At 37.1% G+C, this 13,553-nt stretch overlaps 1 protein-coding gene across 6 annotated transcripts in view; it reads left to right on the top strand.

Moving 5' to 3' along the window:
• Positions 1–13,553, top strand: part of LOC101891252 (extracellular sulfatase SULF-1 homolog) — a 346,652-nt gene that overhangs the window by 36,785 nt on the left and 296,314 nt on the right. The window contains exon 2 of one of the 6 annotated variants that reach the window (XM_059119415.1): positions 5,708–5,777. The exons of the other annotated variants lie outside the window; for them this stretch is intronic. The gene's annotated coding sequence lies outside the window, so the exon portion shown is untranslated. The remainder of the gene's footprint in view (positions 1–5,707; positions 5,778–13,553) is intronic. 6 annotated transcript variants of the gene reach the window in all.

Consider the following 13,553-nt stretch of genomic DNA (forward strand, 5'->3'; position numbering starts at 1 on the left):
GGGTGCTCAAAACCGTGTTCTAGAACATGAAGAGAAAAAAGAGATAATTTAAGAGAAAATTAAAATTCTGTTTTTCTTTATATTTTACTGTTCTATTTAATTGTTTTTAAACACGAATGTTTGCCAAAATAGTTTATAAAGCAAATGGATAACAAATATTTGTATAAATAATGACTTAACACCGTTTTGTTCTTGATTTAAATAAGCAAAGAGAAATTTGACTGAAAACAAAAAAATTTGACTTGAGCACCCCTGGTCTAAAATTATTATTTCGATGAGCTGGAAACGGAATGGCGAACTTAATATACCCTCCATACTATGTATATTGGAGTGTGTAAAAGGAAACCCCTTATCCATCTGATACTATGAAGTTAATGAAAATTATTTCCTTTCATGATTTAACTTGATTTTAGTACAGTTTAAAATAAATGTTGTGGCATTTCTTCAAAACTATTAAATTTAACGAAAGCAATTGCTTTTATTCAAAGATTTTTCTTGTGTCCTGCCTGGATAACTCTAGCAAACCAGAACATTTGGTCATAGCTCACATGCAAGGGTGTCAATCTTTCCTTAATTTTTTTTGTACCCCTTCTGATGCATTGTAATAACTTTTTCTTAGTTTCAGCCGAAAATGTAGTCTAATTTTTGAATTGGCCAACAGTATAAAATTGTCCTCATGGGCCCACGTTTGAAAATGGAGGCTTTCACTCACTCTAACAATTTTAAATGCTTTAACCCATTTTACAAAAAAAAAAAATCAATTTACGTGTTTGTACTAAAAATATCACCCCTAACAATAGTAAATGACCCACAAAGCACCGTAGCAAAGCGTACGCCTACTTCATGCTTTTCGATTTTTTTCTTTTTTTTTTAAATAAATAATGATGAATATTTAAATTACCACCAACTGTGAACGACGATGTCAATTACAAATGGCTTGACTTGGCTAGTTGAAAGGCATTTTGTTCGAAAAGGACATGGTCGGTCCGACATCAACACCCTTCAATTAAACTCACTGGCAATTGGTGTATATTAAAAAATATTTTGAAATAAAAATCGAATAAAGGGAAATGTCAAAAACTTAATTGACATTTAATGTTTGAAAAATGTCAGCAGGAATTGAAGAATTTACAATCAAAATGAACCTCCATGAAATCAAACAACAATGAAGTAAGAATAAAGTAAATTATTGTTCATATCCTTGCCATGCATTACCATTTGTCAGTCATTTACATTAACATATCCTGTAGATATTACCTAATGCGACAGGATGATAAACAAACTAGTTTACTTTCCTTTTTGTGAAATTTTACATTAAACCACCACCACTCCTGAACAATCCGTATAATAATATGGTCTCCAGAGTGTCTATATGATGACGTTTAGTTTTGTACAAAAACATGTTAAAGAGGGGAACAGAGCAGAACAGAAAAAGAAAATAATTTAACACTTGCACGCAACAAACAAATTGTTTTAGCCTTTGGTTCAGATGATAACCAAACCGTGTGAGTTCATAACAAAATATTTTTATTAATATGAAATGTAATAAAACAAAACTTCCTGGCGTCATGGCAAAATCCGTACACGTAATGTTATTTGTTATGGTAGAACTTTCGTTTTTTTAGGTTTTGGGGGAGGTAAGAAGTTCGTTTAGAATGGGTTAATATTAAACCAAATGTGACGTGGGGTTTTGTCTGTCCCTTCTAGACCAGAACCGAGTTTTTATCGACCAAGGAAGGACCGCCATTCCATTAATTTTGTAAAATTTGTACAGCTGATTCAATAAAATTATCAATGCTTCGTAAATCTAAAATATTAAATCTAAAACAAGAAGCTGTAAGTTCGGCCGGGCCGATCCTTAAATACCCTCCACCATTTGGAACGAATTTAGCAATATTCAAAAAAAAAAAAAAAAAAAAAAAAACAGTAAAGAAAGTCCTAAAGTCAGGGGCCGATTTTATGATACCTTACACCACTTTGCTAATTTAGTTGAGCTCCACTTAATAATTAAAAGTTTTTATGGTAGAATTCAATCATACACGCTATAATTATAATTATAATTATAATTATAATTTAAAATTCAAAGGACTAAATATGCCGAAGCATTTGTATCTTTTAAATTCGGACTTGTATTGTCCATTTTGTGCGAAATTAATTTGAAATCGGATAAAAATATATATGGGAACTATATCCAAATCTGAACCGATCTCGATAAAATTTGGATTGCATATTACGGCTGTGGGTAACAAATACAATAAATCGGATGAACAATATATATGGAAGCTATAACTATATCTGAACCGATCTTCACCAAATTTGGCATACTACCTTCTAGACTAAATTCTGTCGTATGTGCCAAATTCCATCCCATTTGGACAAATATTAGACGTTTGGTGCACAATAAAAGGTAAATCGGACGAAGTTATATATGGGAGCTATATCCAAATCTGAACCGATCTCGATAAAATTTAGCAAAGGTATTTCTGAGCTGCATTTGATATATTTCCCCAAATATTGTTGTTACAGAGTGCATATTACGGCTGCGGAGGATAAAAATAACAAATCGGATGAACAATATATATATATGGGAGCTATAGCTATATCTGAACCGATTTCGAATCCGAATTTAGCATACTTATTTTCAGGCCTAATTTTGTTGTATGAGCAAAATTCCATACTATTCGGGCTGATATTACACGTTTGGTGCTCAATAAAAGGCAAATCGGACGAAGATATATATGGGAGCTATATCTAAATTTTTACCGATTATCTCCAATTTCAATAGGGTTCGTCCTTGGGCCAAACAAATGTTGTTTGCAAAATTTCATCTCAATCGGATAATAAATGCGACCTGCATTTTGTTCACAAGAATACATGGACAGACGGACGGACAGACGGACTGACATGCATAAATCAACTCAGAAAGTGATTCTATGCAGATCATCAAAAGGAACTATGGGTCTATCTCGTTTCCCTTTGCCTGTTACAAACAAATGCACAAAGACATAATACCCTGACCACCTTGTGGTGTAGGATATAAATAAAGGATTCGTTAAAGATTCTGTTAAAATCTTAAAAATACAAATTGTAGCCGTTATATTAGGGTCTATACGACGACGTGGACCAGCATAGGCAACATTTGACATAAGCCATTAGAATGTTCAAATGCGAAAATTGAAAAAAAAAATCAGTGAATAATGTAGCTAAAATCATCAAATACCGAATATATGGAGGTACGGTTTTTTGGGGTTATACGAAGACGTGGACCTACACAGACAATTTTCTGTCTTAGGCTGTAGTATTCATTACGAACTTCAAACACCAAATTTGAAACGATTCCGGTAAATAATGTTGCTAAAATCATCAAAAATCCGAATATTGGAGGGTACCGTTATAGGGTGGATATACGAAGACGTGGGCACAGACAATTTTCGTAGGCATAGGTCATAGGCACGGACAATTTTCTGTCATAGGCTGTAGTATCCATTTTATCAACCTACTTCATTTCGTTCGGAAGCTAGAGTGATTTCCACAGACGGACACAGACGCTAAATCGACATAGAACTTTATATAATGATCTAGAATATATACACCGTGAGATGAAAAAACTGCAACCAAGTTCAGACTGCTGTAAATTCTAAACCATTCGTCCGACAGCTGTTAAAATTACCCAGTGACAGCTCATTATATTGTTTACAAGCGTACAAAACCATTTTGGTGAGATTTTTCCAGAAAAAAAGTTATACGTGATGGAATTCAAGCGTGATACTGTGATTTCTTTATATTTGGATAGAAAATCACAAGTGGCTATTGTTAGAGCACTCCAGCATTTAAATGTGAATAAATCTTTTGTTTCTCGTACCATCGCTAGTTGCCGTGATACTGGTAGCGTAGGCTGACGTGAAGGAAGTGGACGGAAGAGAACAGCAACATCAGCAGAAATGGTTCGAAAAGTAAAGAAGCGACTTGATCGTGCGTCGCAGTGGCCGTAGAATGGCTCGTAAGCTGAACATATTGCAATATTCCATTCGGCAAATATTGAAAAATAAGCTCGGGGTAAAGCCATTGAAATTCCAAAGCGGTGCAAGGACTTACACCGCAACGGAAAAAATTAGACTCAAAAGAGCTAAAGAGTTGCTTCACCGAAAGTGGTGGAACTGCCGAATTTGGGTTTCTCCTTTGAAAAAACATTCGTTGTCTAGCAGTTTGTAAACAAGCAAAATGATCGTGTTTACTTGCCAAAGAGGTCAAATGAAAATGTACACCTACGGTTGGCTACCAGAACTCAAGCGCCGGCCATGGTGATGGTGTGGGTCGCCATAACAGTCGATGGTCGCTCTCCGCTCGTATTAATCGACCGTGGCATCAGAATAAATGCCGAATATTATCGCGAAAATATTCTGGAGGGTGTATTAAAGCCTTGGGCACGCAAACATTTTGGTCGCAGACCTTGGACATTCCAACAGGACTCAGCACCATCGCACTCAGCACGCGCCACCCAATAATTTTTACAAAATGAGGTTCTTCGCTTCATATCTAGCGCACAATAGCCACCAAAATCTCCGGATACCAATCCTTTGGACTATTGTGTCTGCAGTATTTTGGAAGCAAGGTTGGCACTAAAAAATAGCAAAGTGTCGATCACCTCAAGCAAGCGCTTCGCCGGGAATGGGCCAAAATACCGCACAGCAACATTCGGGCAGCGTGTGACGGTTTCATTAGCCGTTTGAAAGTCATAATTCGTGCCAAAGGTGACCAATTCGAGCAAATCTAAACTTATTCTAAAATTTAATGCTATTTCCGACATTTTTTGCTTTCATTCAATAAAATTTAAAAATTATGGCGGAATGAGCTAATCAATGCTCCAACGCCTTTGCTTATTGAGTTCCCTTAGTTTATGACTTTATATATACTTTTAAGGTTAATCGTTGCAAGGGTCGACCAGGCCAAAAGTATACTTAAGACTTTGTGGTTGTCCATATTAGATATACTGAAAGTGGCACATATGGCTACACAATTTTGTTACGTGAGTTAAATGCCTGACGTCTCGTTGATCACTTCGATGGATTGTTCATTGGCGATCGTTCTTTACGTGTCGGCTTGTGGAGTGTCGGCAGTTGGTTGTAGGGAGCAACTGCTACGCAGTAATAAAGGCTGCTGTTCTCTTCGGTATATATGAATTTGTGTATATTGTCCACATTGTACGTTGGGCGCCATTCTTATACTGCTTAAAATTGGAATTATAAGCAGCAAATGTGTAACTAAAATATTGAATGTTCCCACAGTTACCATTTAATTTAAATAAATTAAATTAATATTATTCAAAATAATTAATAAATAATAACAATAATTGAATTCGATTATGGGCAGTTCATTGGTTTATTTTAATTTTGCTGATTAAACCTAATTTTGCTGACTTATCAATTTGGCAATTTCAGATTTTTCTTATACTTAGTCGGGCCTTTCTTTTGATTCGGATAGGATTTCTTTGGGAAGTAAGTAAGCTTGAATTATTATCACTTTCGGAAAATATGTTCAAGGGAAGATATGTTTTCTCCTTATCAAGAAAGAAGCTATTCCTAAGCGCCATTAACGATTTGCCGTTGGGCGCCATTCTTGATTTAATTGCTAAAATTAAAAGAATTTTTAATTTTTCATAATTTTTTAATAAAATAAATTAATATTTGAAATCTTTTTCTCATTTCAGGTACCTAAAATAAAATAACGCTCAGTCCCCTATCGATAACATTATCCCATCTTACTAGAAGAAGAAAATAGTAAGTTCTTCTTGCACAATATTGTTAAATATTTCATCACATCATCCACATATATTGAGAGTGAGAACACTCCATATCTATGCCAACAAAATGAGCGCGAGAAATGGACAAGAAGATCGTCTAACGAAACTGGACTTTATACATCTGATACCGCATCTGCCCTTAAACGAATTACTTTTAACTGAATTTTATAATAGAAATAATTGGTGTAAACTTTTTCAGCGTAAAAATCCCAATTTAGCGCCAATAAATTGTAAACTTTGCAATGTCGAAGCGTCGTCTTTTAAAAATCTCTTAGAACACGTTGATGGACGGAAACATCAATCGAATATTGATAATGTTGTGGAATTATATCATCCGGAGTATACGCAACCAAAATCGGTGCTTGTAAAACAAAAAAATAATAATAAAGGCAATGGCGGCGGGAATGCGTCCGGGATTGTTGCAGTGGCAAAACGTAAAATTGTGTTAAATCCCGTGGCAAAGGCGGCAGCCGCAAAGGAGAGTCTGGTTGTAAATCCGTGTGCAAAAGCAGCAGCAGCAGCAGCAGCAGGATCTGGAGGGGAGAAAGAGAAACAGATGGCAAATACTGCAGCAAAAGTTTCGGCAGCCGGGCAGAAGGAGAAGCAGTTGGTAAATCCAGCAGCGGGAAAAGTGGCAACAGCAGCCGAAGATAAGAAAGTTGTAAATCCAGCAGCAAAGGTGGCAGCCGAAACCAAATCCAAGGTAGAGCCCAAGACGGAAAACAAATCCCCAGCATCTGCAACCACCGTGGCAAACGAGTTGGAGAAACCACAAAGACCTCAATATACAACAAATAAAATTATTATACCAACAAAATTAAAAAATAAAAATGGTCCTTCGCCTACAGAATCTACAGCAAAGCCCATACCGGTACGTTCTGGAAATATTGCAGAGGAGAAGAACAAAAAACCTCCAAAGAAAAATCAACCCCAGAAACCTGCCCAGAACGCACCCACCTTTAGTACCAAAGAGTTTAGCCTTAAACCAGACTCATCGGATGTGCCAGGCCTCTTGGGTGTGGAGTATGTCATCAAAATGCTGAGATCATCCAAGGACACATCGCCACGCTATGAATGCGGACTCTGTGAACTGGTACTGGACGGGTTTGCAATGCAAAGGCATTTGGAGGGCTACAATCATCGTTTGAAATTTTGTGAGAAACATTTTCCCACCGCCATACGTCACTATCGCCAGTACATGCATGGACTGACCGTGACCGAAGAGCTGAAGGTGATGACCAAGGTCCTGGCCAAGTTGGCCCGTGCCATTGAAAAATATCATGGACGTAATTTGCCCTATGAATGCTATGAGCGGGACTTCAGCATGAACCGTCATTCCATATTGGCCAAGGCATTTTCGTGTCGCCATGCCTCGGAACAATATGGACCCACATTTACGCATGTCATTGAGGCAACGGAAATCAATCAATTCAAAAATGAACTACAGATTGCGAAGGCTGTTCCCTCCATTGGCCAGGAGGGTCCAATATTTGATAGTCAAACAGGGCCATACAGTGCTGCCATAACATCATCCTTTCCGAACGTCAGACAGTTTGGGAATGGACCAATGTATAATGGTCCAAGTCCCATGCTGGCACCAAGAGGAGGTCCCAATCCCATGATCCCAAATCCGAATCTGAATCCGAATCCCATCAACATTTGTGATCAGTACAGTTCGATATCAACCGGGGGCAATATGCTTTATGCCGGTGGCAATCCGGCTAGCCTGATGCCCCAGGTTCCAAATAACTTCCTCGATCTCAACAGTGGAAATTATAGTCAATACAATCCCCCAATGCCGGATAGAGGTGGTGACTTTATGGATACCAACCACCCTAACATGGGAAATTATCAAGAATTTCCAAATCCCATACCCAGTGATCGACGCATGTTTCCCCCAGAAGATCTACCCGATCCCAATAGTTTTGAATCATTTAATCCTGTAATGGCTCCAGGCGGCGGTTATAGAAGACAACCTGTAAATGATATGTCCACATTTACAGGACCTTCTGCACCGCCGTTGCGAAGTCCCACCAGTAACTTTAATGGATCCTCCATGGACTTGGATCTTAGAGATGCGGGTCCAAATCACAACTATGAGTCCATGGTTGAAGATTTCCTCAAAACTTGCAAGGAACGTGATCGCCAAAAGCGGGCCAGCTATCTTACCGAAGAGGATCGTTTCATTGAAAACGTTGAAATGTATCATAAAATTGTGGACAAACGCATTGGCGATCTGAAGAGGAAATTCGAAAAGTATCGCAAAGATCCCGAAACCTATCCAGACTACTCGGAGGAGTGGCAAAAGTTCTGGAAGCGACGCAAGGAAGAACTCAAAGCTCTGGGCTTAGATCACCGTTCCTACAACTTTCAACCGGAATGGGTGAAATTTGTTAAAATACGTCTGGAGGAAATCTATAATCTAGAAGTAGAAAGTATTAAGCAAAAAACACGCGATGCATTAGGTTTAAATCTATCGAATGTAACAAAACCAAATACCAAAGTGGGTGCTGCTGCCAATGAATGGGGTGGCAACCCGGGTAAAAGGCGTCTATCTCCCGCCACAAGCTTTGATGATGACGAAGCCGATTGCATGCCCAAGAAGCGGCAAATGTCTGACTTCAATTTGATTGCCCATTATGGTGGCAATCCTGCTGGCACTTCAAATTATACCCCAGCTTCCAGAAGCAGTTCAGGCAACCCCACAGCAACAAAACAGAAAAGTCTATCAGAAACTCTGGCAGAGTTAATAAAACCAAAATCAAAATTTTGAACTAAAATTGAAAGCAAAAGAAAAAGCATTGATATTGGTTTTTATTTTTTAAGATCCTTATTGATCCGATAAGGAGGTATTTAACGATACCTTAGTAAGGTTATCATGTTCAACCTAACCTAATTTAATATTAAAAACAAAAATATTACACATTTGTCACATAATTATCATTAATTATAGAATGTATTTTTAATTGATTTGCAATCTGAAATAAACTAGAAGTGTCTGAAATACTCTGTTGTAATATTTTGTAATTATAAGACGGAATTTTGTAAGATTTAGTTGGATGTAAGTTTTATTGTGGTTTTTGTAATTATTTGTTATAACAAAATATTCTGTCATTTTTTATTCATATGAAGTCGATGGATATTATTTGTATTCTTGGATATACCCAATAATAATTCAACAAACATCCCAGGAGCCACAAGGGGAACTTCTCTGACGTTCACGAGGGCTGCACCGCCATAATTTAGGCAACTGATATGATACGTTGTTCCTTAAGCAGAGTCTGAGGGGTATGCCAAACGTAGAGCGTTGCCACTTGAGGAGAAGTGTTAGAAAATAAAAATTCTCAGAAAGTTTGGCTGCAAGACATTTTTTTGTACCGATGACATCCTGTATTTAATATCCACGCCTTAGCTCCTGAAATACCTTTACCACATTTTTTTAATGGACATCGTAATCTAAACACTAAGCAACTTTTCCCCTAAATTATTTATAAAGCTTCATGTAGTTGAAATCAACATCGATGAGGAGGAGAGAGACACAAGGGCGGCTTTCCATCTTCAATTCTTTTTTCAAGGTTATTTGCTGTAGCATTTCAAAATCTTGATTTAAAAAAATATGTTCATGAATAATAATATTAGGCAACGTTTCCGGATGACTTTGACGTTTCCGGATGAGAGCATGGATTCCCGGATACCAACAATTAAGGTAAAGCCAATGATAACTGCAACCAGGGCTAAAGTTAGCCAAGAAGGGAGGCTCACTTCTGGAACGTTTTAATGGATAATGTAAAAAAATAATAAATAAAGCATTATACATTATATAAGTTTGTATAATTTTTTTTATTAATTTATATGAGGAATGCAACTAGAAGGCTGGTGTTAAGATGGTAACTATATCTAATATCTAGAAAAATGCACGAAGACGAGACCATTGTCAATGTAAAAGTGTCTTTCCGAAACAAACTATTTCGAAGCAACCACTGCATGAAGGAAACTATTTTCAACTTTTACGTTCATCTAGTTCCTTCAGATCGTCTCAGTCTTATGTCTAAGTTTAATTTAAGTCTCCCTTGTTGTTCTTGAAAAACTTTTTGTTTTGAATACGAAAAGGAAAACTTGTTTGCTCCAAGTTTTATTAACATAAATGCTGTGTTCCAGAACCTCAAGAATCTCAAGAGTTTTTCAACATTTTCGTTAAAGAGAAACATCGTGTAGACAAGAAGTTGAATTTTATTTTAATTACTTCTTCCCCCTTTGGAAGATATTGCGGATCAATAGTTTAGGACACGTATGAAGGGCATTGAAGCCATAGATATTCTGTCGGCAGCTAAACTGTCAAGAGCTGATACGATTGCTATCAGTGAATACACGAGTGTTCTCCGTGAATACCCGAGTGTTCTCCGTTTTTATACCCTCCACCATTCGTCAATCCGTTCGTAACTCATCAAAATAATCATTTCGGACATAGCAAAGTATATATACAGTGAGTCACAGTGAAAATGGTCCACCTGTGACAGAACACTTTAAACATTAAAAAGTCTTCGAAATCAATAAAAATATAAAACAAAAGAGGAGTAATTAGTTAGATTATGTTCTTGTAATAATAAATAGGAAAATAAACTTTAATAATTATACATTATTTTGGGCAACATTTAACATTCAGCAAAAAAAGAAAAAAATGCATGTCACAGTGAAAATGGTCCACAGTGTAGATCAACGATAAATAACGGTTGTTTTTCATATTCTTGTTATGTTTTGTATTCTTTGCCTTTGCTTATACTTATGCATTGACACGAAATTAGTTTAGATCGATCTACTGGTTCTTTTCATTTCATTTTCACGATGGGTCGTCATACTACGGTCGAGCTTCGAAATTTAATTATTGACCACTATAAAAAAGGAAAAAGCCAAAGAGAAATCGCGGCTATCGTTAATAAACCTCGAACAACAGTTGCAAACATCATTAAACGGTTTAAAAATGAAGGGCGTGTTATAAATAAGCCAAAAATTAGCCCAAAAAAGCTTTTCAGCGAACGTCAGGAAAGGTGGATTGTCAACCAAATCAAGATCAATCCAAGATTGAGTGCACCGAAGCTACGCGATATGGTTGAGAAACATTTTAATATAAGCTGTAATGCCGAGACAGTGCGGAGAGTCCTTCGAAATAATGGTCTAAATGGCAGAATCGCACGTAAGAAGCCGTTTGTAAGTTCAAAGAACAAAAAAATTCGATTGCAGTTTGCTCACAGCTATGCTGGGAAAGATTTTTCATTCTGGAAAAACGTTTTATTTACGGATGAGAGCAAATTTAACTTATTTGGGTCTGATGGCAGAGTTAACGTTTGGAGAAAACCCAATCAGGAGATGAATCCGAAGCATTTGCGTCCGACGGTTAAACACGGTGGGGGTCATGTGATGGTTTGGGGTGCTTGTTCCGCCGGTGGTGTTGGTAAATTGCACTTTGTTGAAGGAAATATGGACAAAATACAATATTTAAACATTTTGAAAGCCAACCTTAAACAAAGTGCTGAAAAACTCGGCATAGAAGACTCCTTTCATTTTTATCAGGACAATGATCCAAAACATACAGCTCTTATTGTAAAAGAATGGCTGTTGTATAATTGTCCCAGAGTAATCAAAACTCCCCCCCAGTCACCAGATTTGAATATAATTGAAAATTTGTGGCAGAAACTGGAAACAGAAATTCGAAAACACGATATTTCAAGCAAAAATGACTTAAAAATGGTTCTTTTGGAGGAGTGGGAAAAAATAAGTCCAGAATATACCAAAACCCTAGTGGAATCTATTCCCAATCGCCTTAAATCAGTTATTCGTCAAAAAGGATACCCAACAAAATATTAAAAATTAGTTTTATTACTCTTTATTTAGTTTAAGTTTAAGTGGACCATTTTCACTGTGACATGAATTTTTTTTCTTTTTTTGTAAATGTAAAAATTTTCGCCAAATTATGTGGAATTAATAAACTTTAATTTCATATTCATTTCTTAAAGAATATGAACTAATTATTTACGCCTCTTTTGTTTAATATTTTGATTTATTTCGAAGGCTTTTTATTGTTTAAAGTGATTTGTGTGAGGTGGACCATTTTCACTGTGACTCACTGTACATATTTTTAAATTCTATTGAATGAAAGCAAACAAAAAAACTGTAAGTTCGGCCGGGCCGATCTTTGAATACCCTCCACCATTTGGAACGATTTTGGCAATTTTCATTTTCAAAAAAAAAAAAATCCCTTAAAAATTCAGTTAAAATCTTAAAAATACCGAATGTAGCCGTTATACTAGAGTCAATACGACGACGTGGATCTGCATAGTCAACTTTTGTCATAAACCATTACAAAATTCAAATGCGAAACTTGAATTAAAAAAATTCGGTGAATAATGTACCGTTATATTGGGGCTATACGAAGACCTGAACCTGCACAGACAATTTTCTGTCTAGGCTGTAGTATCCATTACGAACTTCAAATACCAAATTTTAAACAATTCCGGTGAATAATGCCGCTAAAAACATCAAAATACCGAATATCGGGAGGTACCGTTATATAGGGGTTATACGAAGACGTGGACCTCCACAGACAATTTTCTGTTGTAGGCAGTAGTATCTATTACGAACTTTAAATACCAAATTTGAAACAATTCCGGTGAATAATGTCGCTAAAAACATCAAAATACCGAATATCGGGAGGTACCGTTGTATAGGGGCTATACGTAGACGTGAACCTGGACAAACGATTTTCTGTTTTAGGCTGTAGTATCCATTACGAACTTCAAATACCAATTTTGAAACAATTCCGATGAATAATGTGGCTAAAATCATCAAAATACCGAATATCGCCAGATACCGTTGTATGGGGGCTATACCAAAACGTGGACCTACATGGCCCATCGTCCAGACGGACGGACATAGCTAAATCGACATAGAATTTTATGCTGATCAAGAATATATATACTTTGTGGGGTTTAAAATGTATATTTCGAGGTGTTACCAACGGAATGACAAACTTATACCCTCCATACTATGATGGAGGATAAAAATGTCGGAAATAGCATAAAATTTTAGAATAAAGTGTAATTTGTTCGAATTGGTCACCTTTGACATGAAGTATGGCCTTCAAATGACCATTGAAACCGTCACACGCTGCCCGAATGTTGCTCTGCGGTATTTTGGTCCATTCCCAGCGAAGCGCTTGCTTGAGGTGTTCGACACTTTGGTATTTTTTTTGTGTCAACCCTGCTTTCCAAAATACTCCAGACACAATAGTCCAACGGATTGGAGATTTTGGTGGCCATTGTCCGCTGGAAATTAAGCGGGAAACCTCATTTTGTAACCATTCTTGGGCGGAGCGTGCTGAGTGCGATGGTGCTGAGTCCTGTTGTAATGTCCCATGTCTGTAGCCAAAATGTATGCGTTCCCAAGGCTTTAATACACCCTCCAGAATATTTTCGCGATAATATTCGGCATTTATTCTGATTAATACGAGCGGAGAGCGACCATCGTCTGTTATGGCGGTCCACACCATCACCATGGCCGGTGCTTGAGTTCAGGTGGCCAACCGAAGGTCCACACTTTCATCTGACCTCTTTGGCAAGTAAACACGATCATTTTGCTTGATTACAATGAATGTTTTCTCATCGGAGAAAACCAAATTCGGCAGATCACCACTTTCGGCCAAGCTAAGAAACTCTTAAGCTCTTTTGAGACTATTTTCTTACTGTTGCGGTGTAAGTTC

Source organism: Musca domestica, unplaced genomic scaffold (genome assembly GCF_030504385.1).
Source record: "Musca domestica strain aabys unplaced genomic scaffold, Musca_domestica.polishedcontigs.V.1.1 146, whole genome shotgun sequence".
Taxonomy (NCBI): Eukaryota; Metazoa; Arthropoda; class Insecta; order Diptera; family Muscidae; genus Musca; species Musca domestica.